General features: G+C 40.9%; 1 protein-coding gene across 4 annotated transcripts in view; it reads left to right on the top strand.

Moving 5' to 3' along the window:
• Nucleotides 1-19,589, top strand: part of ANKRD6 (ankyrin repeat domain 6) — a 94,766-nt gene that overhangs the window by 2,299 nt on the left and 72,878 nt on the right. For 2 of the 4 annotated variants that reach the window (XM_083856749.1, XM_083856750.1), the window contains exon 3: nucleotides 15,095-15,229. The exons of the other annotated variants lie outside the window; for them this stretch is intronic. The gene's annotated coding sequence lies outside the window, so the exon portion shown is untranslated. The remainder of the gene's footprint in view (nucleotides 1-15,094; nucleotides 15,230-19,589) is intronic. 4 annotated transcript variants of the gene reach the window in all.

Below are 19,589 nucleotides of genomic sequence, written 5' to 3'. Positions count from 1 at the left end.
TTGGCAAGATTGATCTAGTGAGATATTTGTCAAATATGTAAATTGATTGTAATAGCTTTGGGCAAATAAGAATCTGAAATAATTATTTTTAGTTCCTTTTGTTTATTCAGGAATTAAATATGTGATTTCCTCAAAAATGATCCAGCCAAAAATAGAAGGTGTAGAGCTGCACTTCACAAAGACCTTAATTCATAACAACAAGGGGCTAATTTTCTTCCCTGCCTTCTATCCAGCTATTTTGATCCCAAAAATCTCTAGAACAGTTTCTGAAGTACAATACTAGAAATATTCTTGCATACCATTGCTAACTTGTGAACCCTTCAGGAATAGCTTCATTACTTCTCATTTGACTACTCCACTCCCTGTTGGCAGGTGCTGCTGAAGAATAGTTTGTTCCAGTTCATTGACAGCAGTTGTGAGAATAGTGAAATCCTGAAATACCCCACGTCTTGCTGTGACCTGTCACTGAATTATGTGTGCTGGTCTCTCTCTACACTTTTTCCACTCCTTTTGTATGTATTTGGTTTATCTCATGCTGCCATTCAAAAGATGGTTGAATTTGTGAAGGCAGGTGTTCCAAATTTAGGAAGAGTCAGAATAAATGTGTGGAGTCCTTGCTTATTTGTTGCATAGCTTTCAAGTGCATGAGTGTTGAGATATTCCCTGTGACTGGGATGTTCTCTGTGTATTGCTTCCTTTGACAGGTTGGGCATGGCACAGTGCTGCTTTGTATTCCAAGTGCTGATGGTTTGGCCAGACAGGTATTTTGTTGTTTTCTGGAAAACACTGAGGTTGAGTTGGAGATTTGCAGGTGTTGAGAGTGAAGCAGGAAGGACACTGTTGGTGTGCAGTAGTTTGATACCAGCGTCAAGAATGCTATAAAAAAACCCAATGATGAAATGAATGTCAGTTTAGGACACACTTTTGAGAGGTTTGTGATAAATGAAGCATTAAGGCTGCACAGAACTTTAAGGCTAAAAGCAATCCAGTTTATTACCACTAATAGTTAGTTGGATAAATCAATCCCCATTGGATGGCCTAGTGGACTCAGTACAACAGCTTGAATTCTTGCATTATCCAGCAGTGGAGAGGTTGTCTTTGTAGCCTCAGTGATGTACTTCTGATGCAATATTGAATGTATAGGTGGCTCATGATACAATGCAGGACTGTAGATTGCTGGCTTGCTCTTGCACTGTTTTACTATTGATGCTTTGTCAGTGGTCCTGCCACGCATGAGATGAAATTAAAGGTCCTTAGAATGAACAGGAAGACTCTTTATTCTAGCCAGCACTTGTGTCTTCCTGCTTTCTCCTCTGTGGCTGTCTCCTTCCTGCTCCCCACACCTACTGCTGAGCCTCCAAACTCTAGATGCATCTCAGCCAAGCCACAGCCATGGGGGAGAATTTGGCTGTGATTAGGGATGGGATTTGGGCACATCTGTGGCAGGTGGTGGATGGAAGTATCTGATGTGGACACCAGCCAGATGGAGCATACTGGGGCTACAGGGTAGCTGGGGTGTGATGTGCTGTGCATAGGTATCCTAGTGGGATTGCCATAATCCTGGAGAAAAATTTATATACTCCTATGCCAAAAAACTCTAGGCTTTTCAATCTTATGTCGTGATCAAAAGCGTATTTGGAGTACTCTTCAAATCATTAAATCATACCTCCTTCAAATGCTGGATTTAAACAAGCCTCTAACTTAGCCTATCCCTTACTTTCTCTCTCGTGGTTTGCCACCCTCCCCACCTAAGCACCTTCCACTTTGTGAAGTGAGCTGCTGAAGATAGAGGTTTTGTGTGCATGTCTTGGCTTGCTGTTGGACAAAAGCATTTTCATTTGCATTATGGAAAATGCATTTGGAATTGATGGAAATTAGTTCCTTAAGGCTGTGCATCTTCCTTGTGTCTGCATTGCAGTGGGATAATTTCCTTTTCCAGTTTGAGATGCCAATTGCTTTTAGCAGTCAGGAATATTTTCTGTTGGTTTTAACAGCATCTGCAATGTGACATCTTAGGAAGAACTGTTGCTAGATCTATTTAAATTGTGCCAATACACTTCTGAATTAAAGTGCCCCTTAATTGTCTTGGTTGGGCCAGTCACTGAGGAAAAGTGCCAGCCTTATAAAATAAGAAAGCTGTGTGAACGTATGGTAATTAGATATGAGCATAATATTTGAGAACATTTTAATAGTGGTCACAGTGAATCATTTTAGGTATATTTTACTTCTATTCAGAGTTTGATATCTATGCAACAGATGCAGAAATTGCAGCTGGTTCAGAGTCTTGGGCAGGATATGATCTTTTCACTGTATCACTACTGTTGCAAATAATTGCACTAATAACTGCCAGGCAGATCTGTTGCTTAACTAATTTTTATAGTATTTTGTAAAGTTTACATAGGAGTAATTTTCCTTCATTTTCTGTCTGAGCACTTTTGGGATTTGACTGTGTCTGGCTGAAGTCTTTCAAGAGGATTATGGGATGGAGGGAAGGGGAGTGTCTTTCTTCTGGCTGCAGAATTATCTGCCTGACATCTACAGTTTTTCATTGATGTTGTTGTTCTGGTTTGAATCCAGATTTTAAAAGTGCAGCACTTTCTTATCAGTTTGTTTTTTCCAGACTTTGCAGCAGCTCCTGAATTCTTGCAAGTATGTGTTATTATTCTTTTTTCACAGCTTCTGTGTAAAATCTGGCCATGCTCTTTCCATGTGTTCTTTTTTGTTATTATTCTTAAGTTTATGGTGGTTTTTAATGTTTATTTTTAAGCTTATGGTGTAAGTATTGCTATGAATGGCAGACTCAGGTGTGGAGTAAGCTTAAACCTGAATTTGAAGTACAGTATTTTATTAATGAACAGTCGGCTACCAAGTTGGATTCCCTTCTTTCCCTGTAAGACTACACTTAATCAGTTTGGAAAAGCCAGGGTTTAAGAAATCCTGACCTGGCATGCACTGGGTGAGGCTGTCATCCATTTCACTTAGTCCCTGGTGTCTTGACAGACAAGTGGAGGTGCCCCTGCAGGTGAGCAGCTTCATTACCAGCATGCCTGATAAAGCAGAACTGGGTTTGGGGATGAATGAGGACAGCTCAGTCAAGAGAGGGTGTTGATATTAGCTGTTTTATTTGTTGCTAGCCTGAAAATAAGCAAGATCAAATTTAATTTATTTAAATTATAATAATGTAAAGAGTTTTCAAAAACTTACCAAGAGGCATAGGTGCTTTTGCCATAGTTGGAATAACATATTGCCTAACATTAGCAGCTTCTCTGTGTGACCATTTTTACAAATCATACTTTGGTTGAAGGCAGTGAGAGGTGGACATCTCTCACTGACTAGGTCAGGACTGTCTGTCTGGGGAGATTTCTTTCAGCTCTTCCTGCACTGTGGCCAGGAGCTGACCAAGTCCTATGGCTGCAGGTATCATGAGCCTGGTTTGGAGGTGTGGGTGAATGATTTCATGCTCAGCCTGGCCAATTCTCATCTCTAAGTTGGCTGCATTTGATTTGCAGGGAAAGATGACATATATTCTCTTTAATGCCTTTCACTCTTGTAGGGCATGTATATCAGTAACTCTTTCAAGCTGAGCAGGGAACATGAGTGAATGGGAAACAGCCTGAGAAAACCAGAAAAGAAAGCTATGATGAACACAGCTTGAAAGTTGCTATTTAATAAGAAGAGCTATTTCTTCTCACTTGTTTCGAGCATAAAATATGCTGGTTTAATCTGATGTCTTCTAGTATTTCTCCAACCTCATTTTCTTCTACTTAATTATGTCTTACCTTTGGTTCTCTTATGTTCTCCTTCCTTGAAACTCTTCTAGTTTTGCTAAACCTTTTCAAAGAGGAGAAGGCCAGACTTACAACTTTTAAGATGCAATTGAATTTCTTAGATGATTGCATAAAGGTGGGGTTTGGTTGTACTCTCTGCAGTAATATTTTTTTTTTTACATCCTTCCTGGTTTTTAATTGTGCTGACGTTTTTGTAAGAACAGTCCACTGTCAATCCAGGATTTCATTCCTGGATCATTCCAGGCCCATCATTATGCTTATGAAGTTGAGGTGTTTTCTCCCACCACAAATACCAGATTGTGTTTAAATGGTATTGAAATCTACCAGCCATTTTAGTAGTTGTAATCTTTCCGTGTCCCTTTGTGATTCATTAGTGGGTGTAATGAACACAATATATGCTTAATGCAGGTGGCCGTGGGGCTGCAGGCTTAGTGTCCTTCTCTCGGGAAGGCTGACCTTGTACTGTTTATTTCCTGTCTGACTGGTTCTCTGTACAGATGAGGACTTTTCCTGTTATGCCATGACTGCCTAGTTTTTATAATACTGGGACTTTTTTTGTGAGTTTGCTTTCTTTTTTTTCTTCTTTTAAGCCTTTAAGATTCCTTTGAAGGGAATCTTTCGGGATTGGACATGAGTTATTGAGGAATAACTTCACATCAGTGCAACTGTGGTAACAGGCTACGTGTACACTCACCACAAATGTGAAGTAGCTTAATTTAAACATCTGTCTTGTATCCAAACAACAAGCAAAATTCAGCTCTACATTGCAATCACATCCCAGCTTGCTTAATGAAATTTTAAGTTTCACTATTCTATTTGAGATTTAGTTTTGGTCAAAGAAAACCCTGTGTGTGTTACAGTAACTCCTGCTTCTCATTCTTCCTACTTGTCAGAACAGGTTTTATTTCTATATTTAGCTCTGCTTTGCTTGTTCATTCTTTCTCAATAAGAATTTTACACTTTGTTTACCTGGAAGCAAGATGGGTCCCAATGGGAAAGCAAATGGCAGAATTAAAAGAGTGGTATGGATACTTGCACTAAGTAGCATGCCATATCAATAAATCAAAGGAGAATTTGTGGGTATAAGGTCTGGTCCTTGGCAGAGTCTCTTAACTGCAAAAACCCCAATATTTTAAGGAATTGTTCCCAGATTCATAGTCTCCATAAAAGAGTAATTCAGGTTGAAAAAAACAAACCCAAGTTTTTTCTGTCTTCTTTCTGTTCCCCTTGTCTCTGCCTACTAATACATGGTTGAGAAGTTAAAAAACAAACTTCTGGGTTCCATATTCTTTTAGAGAATTTACTCTTTCATGTCTATAACTGCAGACATACAAATGAGAAGGATGTTGCTGCTTCATTTGCTAGAACTGTGCCAGGTTTTTCTTCTTTTTCTTTGTAATCCTGAAAGTAGGATACTTGGCATGGAAGACAGAAACATCTTTTATTCAAAATCAAGCATACAGAACTTGGATACGTGTATTTCCAGCTTTTAAGAATAATTGTGTTGAAAAGTTGTAATAATATGAATTTGCTTACATATCACATGTGGGTTTGTACATGCAGGAAGTGTCTGAATATACTTACATGGGATGAACTGGTTTTGGTGAGCAGGCACAGCAAGAAAACAGGTAAGGGTGCATTCAGAAGAACTGAGCACAGCACTTGAAAGAAAAAAAACAAACCAACATTTATTTGTTTATTTGTTCTCCTCACAATTTGAAATCAAGACTCTCTCCTTGACTAGGCTGAATAAGTGTTGAGCTACTCAGAAGGCTGTGGTGTAAAGCTAGTTTTGTCTAGGATCCATTCTCAGTTTTTCCCAGACATGGAATAAAGAGTGCCAGTGAAATTGAGAACTTGCTCTGTGTTTCATGCCTGTGTAACTCTCATGAAATACACAGATACTCGGCCTTAGTGGAAAAAGCACTAAATGTGCTTTTCAAGTAAGCCAAGCCAGGAAGGGTTATCAGAGGAGAGTGACGCTATGATGGAATTTCTCAGCGCATCAGTAAATATGTGCTACAGTGTTTCACAGTAAGATTTTTCTGTCATTCTAGGGAGCTGTATACTTGTCATCTTCCCCAAAATACTGAGATTTTGGAAAGCATTAACTTTGTAGGCACTGTCTTAATTTGATTGTTATTAATAAAGTCACATTGTAAATTTTAATATAGCAGCAAGCATCTGTTGTATGTCTGTCCTTTTTACTTGTAAAAAGTAAACTGGCCTTCAGCTGATCAGTTGTCATGATTCAAATTTTGAGTATGAGTATCCATTCTTCTGCTAACAAAAGTTTTTCATGGTTTGTGTATGTTAAGCTTAGCTCAAAATATATGTAGTGTTGCAGGGAAGACAGAGTCGGGCAAAGGTGTCTGTAATGCAAAAGTTAGCAGTTTTTTCCAAGTACCATTTGAAAATCACTTCCCTTATGCTCTGTAAGTGGGATTTTCAGGCCTTGCTTACTTAAGGATCAATAATAAAGTGATACTGAAATAATGACTATTTTAAATTCTCATGATTTGTACTCAAGTAACAGTATGGCCCCCAGAGAGGTAATTATCAACAAATAGCGTGTAGCTAAATTATAATTATTTACTGTATTACATTTCAGAAGGGTAAAACTGAAAAACAAAACTTTTGACTAGATTTTGCATTATTAGATAGTTTGAAGATGGATGTTTATTATTCTTTTTTTTTTTTAATTTAATTCTTTGTTGTATTTTGTATCGGTAATGCTGGATCAAACCCTGATTTCTGCCTCTGTGGCTGATCTCATACAGTTCAATGACGGTTTATGTGAATGAGACCCAAAGAATGTGGCTTTGTACGAAAAATATCCTCCCAGAGGGAGTTGTAGTGGGCTCACACTTAATATAAAGGGAAAAAAAGACAAAAAAAGAAATGAATGTTTGTTTCCTTGTCTTGTTGTACAGTGATTTTCAGTGAAGTTTCATATTCCATGAAATTAAATCTGTAGCCAAGATAATATGATATTGGGCAATTTTTATAATTCAGCATGCAGGTCTGTGCTGTTGAAACAATAGGCTGAGTGTTTTTAGGTGCAGATAGCCTGACTAAAATAATGTGATGCAAAAGAAGTTGCAGTGCATTTTCGATAATGTTGAGCAGAGAGATAATTGTGAACTCTGCATGGTGTGTTACGGTCATGGGAGTAGTTAACAAGATAAAGAAAATCTCAGCTTTCTCTCTGTTTACAAAACTGGCCTTTCTGGACGGACTGGAAAAAAAGAATACAAATACATAATCTACTTCCATTCCCTTTCTACCACTCCTTTTTGCCTTCATGTATTGAGCCAAAAATAAATTGGAAGACTAACTGTAAGAAAACAGCACTAGACTCAGTCCTCTTCCTTAGTTTTCTCTCTGTTTTATACACTACTGTTTTTTCTCTCTCTGTTTTATACACCACTGGGAGCTGGTGGTTGTGTGGCAGTGCAGCTCCCCTGATAAGGTGTGATTCAGTCCTGTAGTGCCAACAGAGCAGAACTCTGCTGTTAACTCCTCCTTACTCCCACTGCAGTACCTGCAAATCCAGAGATGGAGCAGCACAGTTCAGGAGTGAAGTTTGATCTTTTCTGCACTGAAACACCAATGCGTGTTTCTACCATATTAGGCCACTCCTGTGATTTTAAGGTAATGAAGATGTCCTTGACCTTTTTATCATTTAATTTTCTTATTTTCTTCTCTTCATTCTGTGCCACTTCTAAAAGCTCTGCATTGTTCCCCAATTTTGTCTTCCCTTCTCTTTTGTCCTAGTACTTTCATATCAATTAGAGAATCATCTGATTTTCTTTGACCTGTTCCTCATCCCCTACAAATCTGTTGTTTTGCTAGTTATGCTCTTAACAGTGGTTAATAAGTGGAGCCAACACTTAGAACCCAGAAGAAATGTGGATAGAGCAAAAGTTTTTTTGACAGTCCTTTAAGAAAGAATTTGTGAGAGAATGAAAAAGGGTACATGTCCCTCTTCCATACCTTTCCAGGTCATTTTTACAGATCAGACTGATTGTTGTGATGCATCTCCTGAGACTTTTTAAAAGCTTTATGTTCAGTATTTTCTTTCTCATCCTGTCCTCTAGCCTTTACCTGTCTCAATTTGCAGTCTTATTTTTTCTGCTTTCACTTCAATTCTAAGGGTTTTTTGGGGTCTTGGGGCATGTTTTTCCATCTCTGACTGCTTTCAACTCTCTCTGTTCCAACATCAGTAGCTTATGGGCTTTTCTGCTTGTGCTTCTAGCTTTGCTAGGCTTACAGTCCTTATCAGTGTGCTGTTTTGTTAATGGTCCACTGCATTCTTTGGTAGGAGTGATGGTTAAGGAATATCTATTTCTATCTTACTGGACAGGAGCTGCCACCTCCTTGAAATTTGTCTTATGTTTTTCTTGTATGTTGTAGAAGTCAAAATGGAATCTCTTTCAAAGGGTATCCTCCAATACGAGAGGCATAGGGGTGCTGAGCTTTGTAAGGGTAGGGAAGGAGATGGCCATGAGGAAAATCCAGCCTGTTTCTGTGAACATGGTCCAGGAAGATGATGTCCCTCTAGCATGATCCTGCCCTTTTCTGTTTGTCCATCATCAGTTTTGGGGGTTTTTTGCTTCTTATTTCTCTTTAGGACCTCGGCAGCCTTTGTGGGCAGATTATATAAAATGTTCTCCATATTTTAACACAATCTTGGCCTCTTTTATATGAAGGAGACTCAGATGGGCTGAGATTTCAGAATATTCATTAATTATAAAGCAGATACACTGAACTGCATGATCCTTTTCTGTACTCAAAATAGACCAAAGCATCTGTCTTGACTGAAGACAAATAAAAAAACCTAAGCAGACTGATATGAGTGCAACAAATAGCATCATCCTCCATGGTTCCTATTAGTGGCTGACCAAGGAGGTGCTTGTATTAAAGGATCCTGATTTTAGCAAGGTGCTTTAGGTAAGCCCATGTAGTAGCATATTTCCAGATTTTCCTGCCTTTCACGCTGTGGGAAATATCCACAAGTGTTAAAAGGCCGAGTGTCTTTAAAGCCAGTTTCAGTTCCCAGAGAGATGACTTCCACTGCAGGATTGCTCCTTTGGATTCCTGCACTGCCTGTGAGCACACAGGGGAAAGAAGGGGGATCAGGGAGCAGTGAGGGGGAGTGGGGTCATTTGTGTTCACTTTGCACTCTCAGCTCTCTGTATGAGACTCGAGCATGAATATTTCTGGATTATGAACCTGTGACTTCTTATGCACAGCTGTGAGGGCAGAGTCTTCACTGGGAGCTGAGGTTCTGTCCTACAACAGGAAAAGCTTTCAAGAAATGCAGTCTCTATAACACAGTTTCTTGAATCATCTAAAATTATATTAGTGGTGATCTTTTAATCTGTACAAAGAGCCTGCCAGTGTGGGAGATTTTGATTTTACCTGGGTGGGTATTGTGTTTCAATGCAGCAGATGGCATCTGTATGACAAGTGCCCTTTGGTAAGAAAGTAAACACAGCAAGAAGTACACCCCAGCCCCCTGGCATTTTTTTAGGCCTTTTATAACATCAAAGCACCCTTGTGCAATGCTCATTTCAGTCACCTGATGCAAGAGCCAAGGTTTTGTGATAGCTACTTTCTTCTGTTGTTCCTGTGTTAGTACAGCTGGCAAGATTCTCAAGATACAGGGAAGAGCAATGTGATATTCAAGGTGGGATGTGTTAATTGAGCTGTAGCCTGAGCTGAGAGACATTATTAACTTCAGTTACTTGTCCTGGAAGTATTTTGTGTCAATGCATAGCTTTTTAAAATTAACTGAGATCCTAGTTTGCAATATAAGTAGCATAGGACAGAAACATGATTTTGTTTATTTTGGGCTTGGTGGGGAGGCATTCCTCATGAATCAAATGCTGAGTTGAGACTATTGCTCTGCATGGCTTGCACAGAACAAATGAAGAAGGACATTCTGGGAACTGGGCTGTTCAGGTCGGTTGGAACAAAAAAGCCCCAAGGTAGGGAATCACTTTTGTTGTCTGACTGGGATTCCCTCCAGTGAACTTCTGCATGGAGCGGGGAAGAGTCTTCTGCAGAACTTCCAGAGAATTTAGCAAGTAATAAAGATAGCACAGAGGGTGCCCACAACCCACTGAGAGATCGATCCTTCAGCTCCATGTCTGCCAGTGGTCCAGGCAAGAGGATCTGAATTTCCGTAGTTTTGTTTGTATGACCTGTTTGGAGATTACTCACAAACATCACCTATACAGATACAGCTATGAAGGGCAACTTGACCTTGTTGTATTACAACTTCAGAGGGGAATTTAGATTACTTTCTGCAGATACTGTTTCTTATTATAGTTTTCCTTCTAGAAGAACTTAGAGATTGTCTATGTCTGTGTGGCATCAAACTCTGTCCCTGACTATTTATTGATAATGGTGAATGCATGAAACATCAAAGTCTTATTTTTGTGGGGAATCAAGTCCCTGGTCTGGTTTCCCATATCCAGAACCTTCTTTATGGTATGGCATATCCCTTTGGCCACCTCAGATCAGCTGTCCTGGCCATGCTTTCAACTGGTTTCTTGTGCCCCTCCTCACTGGCAGAGCATGAAACACTGAAAAGCCCCGGGCTCAGGGTAAGCACTGCTGAGCCACAGCTGAAACATCAGTGTGTTACCAACATGATTCTCATACCAAATCCAAAACACTGTACTGAACCAACTGGTAGGAAAATTGGCTCCATCCCAGCCGAGACCAGACAAGGAGAAAGTGCAACAAGCGTGGGCAGGGCATGAAATGGACTGGTGCAGCTGAAGGCTTTTTGCAGATATTTCTTCAAACCAGTGTTATTCACCCTATGCTGGGACAGTCTTCAGACTGTATTTGCATAAACTAAACTTACTCCTGGATTCTCATGTTGTAGTGTCTGAGTCAGCAAATGTGTCCTACTACTATATTCAGCCCAGTATGTTTTAATGAAACAAAGGTTTTGTGCCAAAACTGCTGCTGTCATTATTGTGCAGTCTGTCCCAGCACATGGCTTTTCTCAAGTGTAACTCTCCTTCTTTCCCTAAAATCTACAATTGTAAAAGTCTTACTGGCCTGCCACCACGTGTCTTCAAAAAACCCAAGGGGCATTTTTTAATGAGGACTGCTTTAGAATTCCTGGCTTTATTTATGAGATAAAGAAAAAATTATCACAGAAACATTACCCTCTTATCTGTTAAAATTTTTGCCTTCAACTTTATGGTGATAACAGCTTAACTTTTTGCAAATGTTTACCTGTTTTCTACTCTAGGAGTATAGACTGTCTTTGCTTAACTGCAATACAGTTTGAGAGAAAGGGAAGTGGAATTGTAAAGGATTAGAGGTCTTTGTTCTAAATTGTGGAATAAATAAACATTCAGGGCCTCAGCACTGGATGTTTGCTGAAAACTTTTCCTGTAAGTTGTCTTTGTCAAATAAAGCTGAGAAGTTTTTTATCAGTTTGCTGTACTGTTTTAAGGAGGTTTTTGTAACTTGTACAAAGTGAGACAAACATGGCAACAGGTCTTTGCTTTTGGTTTCCTTTCATCAGCCCACCAGTGTTAATGTATGCACTTTTTTCTTTCTTTTGAACAAGATTACATTACAGCCACAGAACTAGAGCAAGTACAATCATTCTGCATTATTTATATTTATGCATTCATAATTATAATTCATAAGCATGTTCACAGGTATAGAAAACCACTCCAATCCATGCTGAGGTCACGAGTTACAACAGGTACCCTAAGTCTTATCATCATCTTCATTGCCTTTCAGAAAGTGTCAAACCTGTTTTCGTTTATGCTGCAGTCAGCCACTAGATGTAATTTCTCATTATTCAGTAATACCTCTGTCTCCTTTCCTCACTCCGGGGTTGGGGGTGGGGGGAGGGCAAAAACAAAAGCTTGACTCCCAACATTCCTCTCATGTCTTACAAATACGTGTGAAAGTTGGTGGCAAGAAGCTGACTCTGTTCCTGACGACTAGGCAGTCCTCTTCTGCTGCCTTGTATGCCTGTGTCTTCCAGCACTTCTTCCTGTAGTTCAGGTGCTGGAGGAGGCATTTACTGTGGTTTTAAACACTCTTGCGTGCATGTCCTGTGGATCGTTAGCATAGGCAAGTGGTATGAGAGAATGCAGAGCCAAGGGATACTGCTGAATATTTGGTTTTCCATGGCTTTTATTTAAAAAGGAAATTAAACATGAAAAACTGTAAGAAGAGAATGCTGTGGTGTAAACCTTAGAGACGTCATTGAGTATTTGCTGCTGTGTGGGAGTTGTGCCCTGTGTGGTGCACAGGACAAGCAGTGACTGGGCAAGGCTCTGGAGAGGTAAGAGTGTACTTTTGTGTGGAAGCCGTGACCTGGAACCCAAGAGCAGGCTCGCACCAGTGGGAGAAGCGCTTGACTAATTTTGGCAGTTCCTGCTCTCTCTATGATTTGCTTTGCAGCTTTAGTGTTACATTAACTCCTCCTTGGTGTTACATTAATCCAGGGCTAACAAGTTCCTTAGGTTTCTTGTTGCACTTCCGAACAGACACATTCATCAAACCTAGGATAACTTCTGCACATACCTCGCTTTTACTGTATTCTTTTGCATGCATTTACACTGCACAGAAGAAAAAAAATGTGGTTCAGGATTTTTGTTTCCTTGTTTTAATACCTGTCTCTGTAAGTACTGTACTGAGGGGTCAGATCTCCAGGGAAGTTTGTTTATGTTGCACTAGTGATGATCCATTCACATGAGTTCAAATCCAAGGAATGAAACAATAACAACATCAAGAACGGTGGTGGTATTATTATTATTATTATTATTATTATTATTATTATTATTATTTTGTCCCTTGTATGGTCCAGAGCAGAACTGACTGAAAATGCAGAGAAAGTATTCTTTGAGAGGAGACTGGCCCTCTGTTGCAAAGGTTGCCCTGATGCCAGGTCTAGGACTCAAAGAAGACATTTCTTGCATCTATCAGTTCTGCTGACTTTGTTTCAATCTCTTAATTGGTTTCTATGAGCATTGAATCAGAGCAAGCAAGAGCAATATTCTTCTCATAAAAATGGTAGTAGCTCCTGCAGCTTCTGAAGTGAATTTCTGTGTGTCCTCATCCTAGCAGGTCTGTCAGTAAACCAGCATGGAGTCTAGCAAGGAGGAAACTTTTTAAGTAGAACTTTTCCTAACACAAATCTGTTGTTCTCAATCTCCAAATCTAGTTTATATAAGATCTCAGATGCCTTGTAAGATAACAGCTACAAGTCTGTTGATGCAAAATTGCAAGTATTCTTATGTGTATATAGTTTGTCAATATTACTGGAGGTAACAGAAAAAGTAAAAAGAAAACTGCTCACCAAGGACATAGTCCTGCTCTGCTTGACGCTTCTGACAGAAGTTGTCATGTATAGGACAGGAACAGGATCGATTTCAGATTCTTCATTTCTTTATCCTATGCTGCTTCCTGCTGAACTACCTTTTTTCCCCTCCAGTAGCCTGAAACACATTCCAGACATGTCTGTGTGAGGAAGAAGAGTGCCAGGGCTGCTGATGAATAAAAGACTTTGTGATGAATCTTGTAAAATTGGACCTTTTCGTTCAGAGAATGGTTCTTGATTACCGAGTCTTTTGTTACTTTCTTTTGAATTGCCAGGTAAGGAGGAGATGTTAAGTGCTGTCCTGCAACACTTACCAGAGGGGTGAATTGCTTTGACAGGGAGGGTGGATGGGGGAAAGTGCAGGGGAAGTTGACTCAGTTTGTTAAATCTGAAGATGCAGCAATCGTATTACTTCACTTCTGAAACGACACAGTTTTGGGATATTTAAATTTGTGTTGGAAGTTTAATTTTGAACTTGCTGATCCAAGCTGAGACATGATAATAAAAACTTTCGATTTTGAAATCACCACTTTTAAAACAGATATTCAGGTCTTACTGACTCCCAGTTCCTTGGAATAAATCTGTAAATTGATTTTTTTTTCTATTCTAAACTATTTTGCAACAATATTATTATTCTAAGATTTGGTTTATTTGTTGATACTTCAGCTTGGAGCTTCCTACAAGGAGAATTTGGATTGCCTGTACATTTTATCCAGGCTATGTCAGAATCCCAAACATACATTTTTTTTTTCCTGCATAGAGTTTTCCTGTAGTAACAGCTGGAGAACTATGGCAGTTTCTGTCTTAACAAGGTGGCGTACAGTGTGTGGTCAGGGCTACAGCAGCTATGTCCCAGGAGTGCACCTTGGTGAAGTTAACCATCATGTCTCAAATGGTAGTACCTGATTACTAACAGGCAATAGTAATATGTAAGCATGGATGTGTGAGCTGTCACTTCAAGAAGGGGCACTTGATGCAGTGGAGGAACTGCCTTCTACTTTGACAGGAATCCTTGCTTGTGAAAGCTTGCAGTGAGCAGAATTGAGTCTCACAGACTTGTCTCCAAACCCTTAGTTCTTCATTAGGTCTAACAGGGCGTCATACAAATGTCTTTGAAATTAATCCATTATTTGCAATTCCTGTGATGCTTTTTAACTTGAACACCTTGAGAGAGAGAGAAAGAGATAAGTGTCTTTGAACAGTTCTGTATTTTCCCCATCAATTATTGTAGGACCTCCTGTTGTCTCCATTTGCAATGTTTCCTTCTCTCCCAAGCTGAAGTGGGCAGCTCTGCTGCAGCAAACACTGTAGCATCCTTTCAGCATTGCTGTCAGTGCCATCAGTTTCCAGCTTCAAGGGAGCTCCTCTGTCTCCACGGATTCTTCCAGCTTTTTGTTTTGGCTGCTGGTGCATTGCCTTGGCAGCCACTCTTGTCTGGGAGAGCTTTTTAGAGACTCAAGTGCTTATTTTGTATGGAAATCTTCTGGACAAAATGTCTAACTCAGTAGATAGGCAGATGCTTTCCACACTGCACCAAGTTCTGTGCTTCACTTCTTTATTATGTACAAGGGGTTTCACTGGGAAGACTGTGCTCCCTCTCTCTGCTGCTTGTTCTTCTTAACACTTGCAGCAGCCAGCATCCCTTCTGATCTCAGGGAGAGACCTCGGAATGCAGCAGCCAACATCCAGATCTTTTCAGTGCTAGGGGAATGCCCTGGCAGGGTGATTGTTGAGGAGCACTGCAAGATATCTGGCTAGATGGGGCTACTTCCCTCTATCACCAGGCCAGAAAGGAGAGAAACCAGAAATGGGTACAAGTTTCAAGAGCAAGGCAGCTTCTTTTCACTGTACCTGTGAGGGAAGCACCCCGATAGCCCATGCCACCAGCTGCACCTGATGCAGAGCTGCACTGATGGCTCTTCCCTTCTCCCTACAGTCTGAAGATGTCAGATGGGCTCAGCTCTCCCTGATGGTTTTGTTGTGGCAGGGCACCCCAAGAACATGGTCCTTCTGAAGAGCCTCCCACATTTACGGGGATAGAGCAGGCCTGCCAGACACACACCACAGATGGGTAAGTAGTTTATGGTGAACTTGCTCCTGATTTCTAATGTGAAACCTTGCTCACTGATGTAGGAGGAAAAGACAAGCACATTCCTCTTTTAAAAATGCTTTCTGTGACTGTTTTTGTCTTCCACCCTGCAAAAGCTGGTATTAAAGGCATAAAGCATTTAAAGGGAATGAGTCCTGTCATAAACCAACATTGCTGCTTTTGCTCACATGAGAAGATTCACTGTTCTAGCTGTCTGTTCTAGCTGGGGACCATAGCACTGGCCTCTTGGGAAGCAGATAGATAGACCCCTGCAGAAAATAGAGCTGTAGACACCTGGTTCCCTGCAAGTGTGCTGAGGCAGCCTTTTCTCTTGTGCCAGCAGGTGACAGTCTCCCCTCCCAGCAAAGGGGCTTCATCTGTCTTAACTCTTTAACATTACTGTAGAAGTGACGCTCTATTTTTAAGGCAAAATGGAGAGCTGGTATCATCAGTTTTCTTCAGACATTTCCTAGGTTTGTTTATGGGCTCATAGAAGCTACTGATTTAAGTCAGAAAATACTGAATATTGTGAAAATTGCAGTACACACTTGCCCAAAGGAATTTGTGGCTGTATATTACACTTCCTGCAGAATGGTGTGGAGAGGAGGATTTTTTTGCCCATTCTGAAGGTTTGGGTGTTTTGTTTTGGTTTTGTTTAAAACCAAAAAACTAGGTTGTTGCCTAGTGTTGTTGCTACAGATCTCCAAGACATAGCGTCCAGGACTGAACATGTTTTGCAGGATGTTTGCTCTCTCATCTCTGCCCTTCTCTCTCTAACCCCAGCTTGCCACTTCCTTATTCATTTAATGAGGACAGAGGGTTCTTTATTGTATGATAGTCAAAATGTAATATGATAGTGTTGCAGGAGAGCTGGTGGAATGGTACCAGGTGTTTGGTGTTTCCTGTTTCAGGGAGATCTGTAGCTGTAAGAATGGCTTCTGTATTACTCAGTCCCTATGCAGGAAGGGAAGGCAGGCTGGGAATACGTTGTGGTGTGGCACCATCTGTGCAGCCACGAGCCTTTCCAGGGGCTGCAAATCGATGTGGATGGTATTGTGAGTTGAGTCCCTTTTAGCCTTCTGAGGAAGAGCAATGCCAGCTGCTCATACAGAGGTAAATGTGGAGCTGGGTCTCACCATGTATGAAAACCTCTGAGTTGGCCAACCAAACCATGTGAAAACCCATATGGAATATCAAAAGAAAAAAATTTAGATCAGATTTTTTCATGAGGGAAGTTTGGGTAGATCTGTTTTTGTATAAAGGCATGGGGATTGTTTTGTCCCTGGCCTCTGGTGGAAGAAGCAGCTGAGGTTTCTTTATAGAATGTGCTTTTAGTTAGCTGGTTCTAATAATCTGTTGTAGATATTCCTGCTGTTTCTGTTTTACCTTCTGCTCCAAGTGAGCCAGCACATATTAAAGTATTGTCTTTCCTGATGGGCGTATGAATAAAGCAGGACTTGTTGTTTCAGAACTGCTTCTTGAAAGACATATCCATCATTTTGTGGACATATTCAATAACCAGAACATGCTTTCTTAATTTTTGAACATGTGTCTCAGGAAACGTGTTATCCTACGTGTTATACCACGAACACATTGTTCTTTGGAAGTAATATTGACTGTGCTTATTAATGCACAGTGAAAATCTCTTCCAAAGAGAACTTGCATAGCCGAAATGGAAAAGTAGTTAATTCTCCTGTCTTTAAAGATTAGTTTCATCTTGGAGCTTCTCTCCCAACAACATATTTAAAATAAGACACTGCCAGTAGTTGTCTTGGACAATTAAGCCATTAGGGCAGTCTCAAAATGAGTTAATAGCAGTAGCAGCCTCCTGTTCTCTCAGGGAAGGATGTTTAACTTTTTCTTCTAGCTAAACTGTATATCAGAATTTAAAAAAGGCTTCTTGTAAATATTCTCTTGCTGAAGGAGTATTCAACCCACCACTGGATGTGATTAAATTCCCATATGAAACCATCCTTTGACCCACTAGTATCTTGCATTTTTTCTGGCAAGTAGAATATTTACAACATAAGCCCCGAAACTGAATTCTTACTACAGTCATTGTACAAATAAATTTATTTTAGAAGTGGCAAAGTCTTTCCATATTCTCCCAGCATATATTCTTATTAATATTTTCTAATCTTGTTCGTACCACATAATAGTTGGGTTTGGGAGGGATGCCTGGAGATCTGTGGAAGCTGCACACTTCATATGCTGGAACAGTGCTTTAAAAACCTGAAGGAAGGTAAATCAGGTCCTCATACACTGTGCTTTCCTGATTGAAAATCCACATTTGGCTCAGTAGCTTTCAATTGTACTGCTTATCTCCCAACAGTAGTGCACTGCTATCGATTTCATCTCAGGTAATCATTTCACAGCTGCCCTTACATCGTTGCCATGTTTTTGTCCTTCACCCTTGACTGAGCTTTTGAGCTATGAGCATCTGGTGGAGGTGATGACAATGATGAAAATGTAACCATTCAGAAAAAAAAAAAAAAGCAGCCAAGGACGTTTACACGACAAAGTGGTTTGTGTTGAGTATTCAGCTTCATGGGTGAAGCAGTGAAATCTTGTCAGGAGGTCATTCATTTTGAGAGTGACTGGACAGGACATTACAAGTTTTCATCTTGTCTTATGAAGAGTGGTCATGCTGGTCAAAATTTCAAGCTAGTAAAAAGTAATCTCTTGATTTTTTGTTTTAAAAAGAGACCAGCATCTCTTGCTGCCACAAAACTAGCCTCCAAAAAGAGAACTTTTCCTCCACCTTTTCTCTTATTCCTAGATTTGTGTTGGTGGTTGACTGTCCTGGTGATCCCGCACTTGTCTCTCTTTTCTTCATGGAAAACTTACAGCCTGTGTATATTTGAAACTGTCTTAGGTGTTGGGACTCTGCAGGCATTCCCTCATCTCTTGCCTTAGTTTCTTTGGTGTCTGTCAGATCACTGGTGGTCAGATGTTTAAGGAATGGATGAATGGGTTCTTGATGGATTTTAGAGACAACCCCATTGACATCTGGCACAGGGTACAGTATCAGACACTGGACCAATAACTCATTTCTAAGTAACAGGACAGTAACAAATACAGACTGGTAGTACCATTACTCAGGTTCAAATGACAGCAAATCCTGTAACTCACCAATGCAGGGATAAGTTAACTATCCAGGTGCACAAAGACTTACATGACTATGGCAGGCCAGCAGGAAGCTGGGAACGGCTCTTCTCCAGGTGAGGAGTGCATTAGGTGTGTGCTGCCAGGTTTTGGTAACAGGTGGGCTACAGGGATTGCTTCTCTGAGAAGCTGCCAGAAGCTTTCTCTGTGTTCAATACAGACAATGCCAGCTCCAAGATGGGCCCCTGGCTGGGCAGGGCTGAGTCCATCACTGATGGTGAAAGTCCCTCTGGGATATCAGAGTGAAGAAGGGGAAAAAGTTACTGCACAGAGGCAAAATTGCTGCTGGAGAAGAGAGGAGTGAGAATATGTGAGAGACAGTTCTGCAGACACCAAGATCAGCAAGGAAAGAGGGGAAGGAGGTGCTCCAGGAGCCAAAGCTGAGATTCCCTTGCAGCCCACAGTGAAGCAGCTGTGCCCCTGCAGCCTGTAAGGTCTGTGGGGGAGCAGAGATCCATGTGCAGCCCATGGTGGACTCCACACCATAGCTGGTGGATGCCCAGAGAAGGCTGTGATCCCATGGGAAGACAGCTGGAAAAGTCTCCTTGAGTACCTTAAGATTCCATGGAGACAGGAGCCCACACTGGAGCAGGTTTGTGACCCCACAGGGGACCCACACTGGAGCAGCCTATTCCTGAAGGACTGCACCCCATGGGAGGGACTGACACTGGAGCAGTTTGTGAAGGTCTGCAGCCTGTGGGACAGACTCACTTTGGAGAAGTTTGTGGAGGGCTGTCTCCTGTGGGAAGGACCCCAGGCTGGAGGAGGGGAAGGGTTATAAGTGGTCCTTCCCCTGATCTTGGCTCCGCAGAGGAGGAAGGCAGAGAATCAGGAATGAAGTTAAGCTGAGGAAGGAAGGAGGGGAAGTGCTTTTAAGATTTGGTTTTACTTTTCATTATCCTACTTTGATTTGATTGAAAATGAGTCTAAGTCAAATCTGTTTTGCCTGTGGTTGTAATTGGTGAGCGATCTCCCCCTGCCCTTAGGTTGACCCATGAGCCTTTCATTATATTTTCTCTCTCCTGTCCAGTTGAGGAGGAGGATGATAGAACAGCTTTGGTGGACACCTGGCATCCAGTTAAGATTAAACCACCACAAGGAACAACTTGGACCAGCCAAGAGCTCAAGAAATATCAAGTTCTTCAGTCAGATGATTTTTTTTTTTACTGCTGAGCTG

The sequence above is a fragment of the Zosterops lateralis genome, assembly GCF_965231275.1.
Source record: "Zosterops lateralis genome assembly, chromosome: 3".
Taxonomy (NCBI): domain Eukaryota; kingdom Metazoa; phylum Chordata; class Aves; order Passeriformes; family Zosteropidae; genus Zosterops; species Zosterops lateralis.
This window is presented reverse-complemented; position numbering and strand designations above follow the sequence as displayed.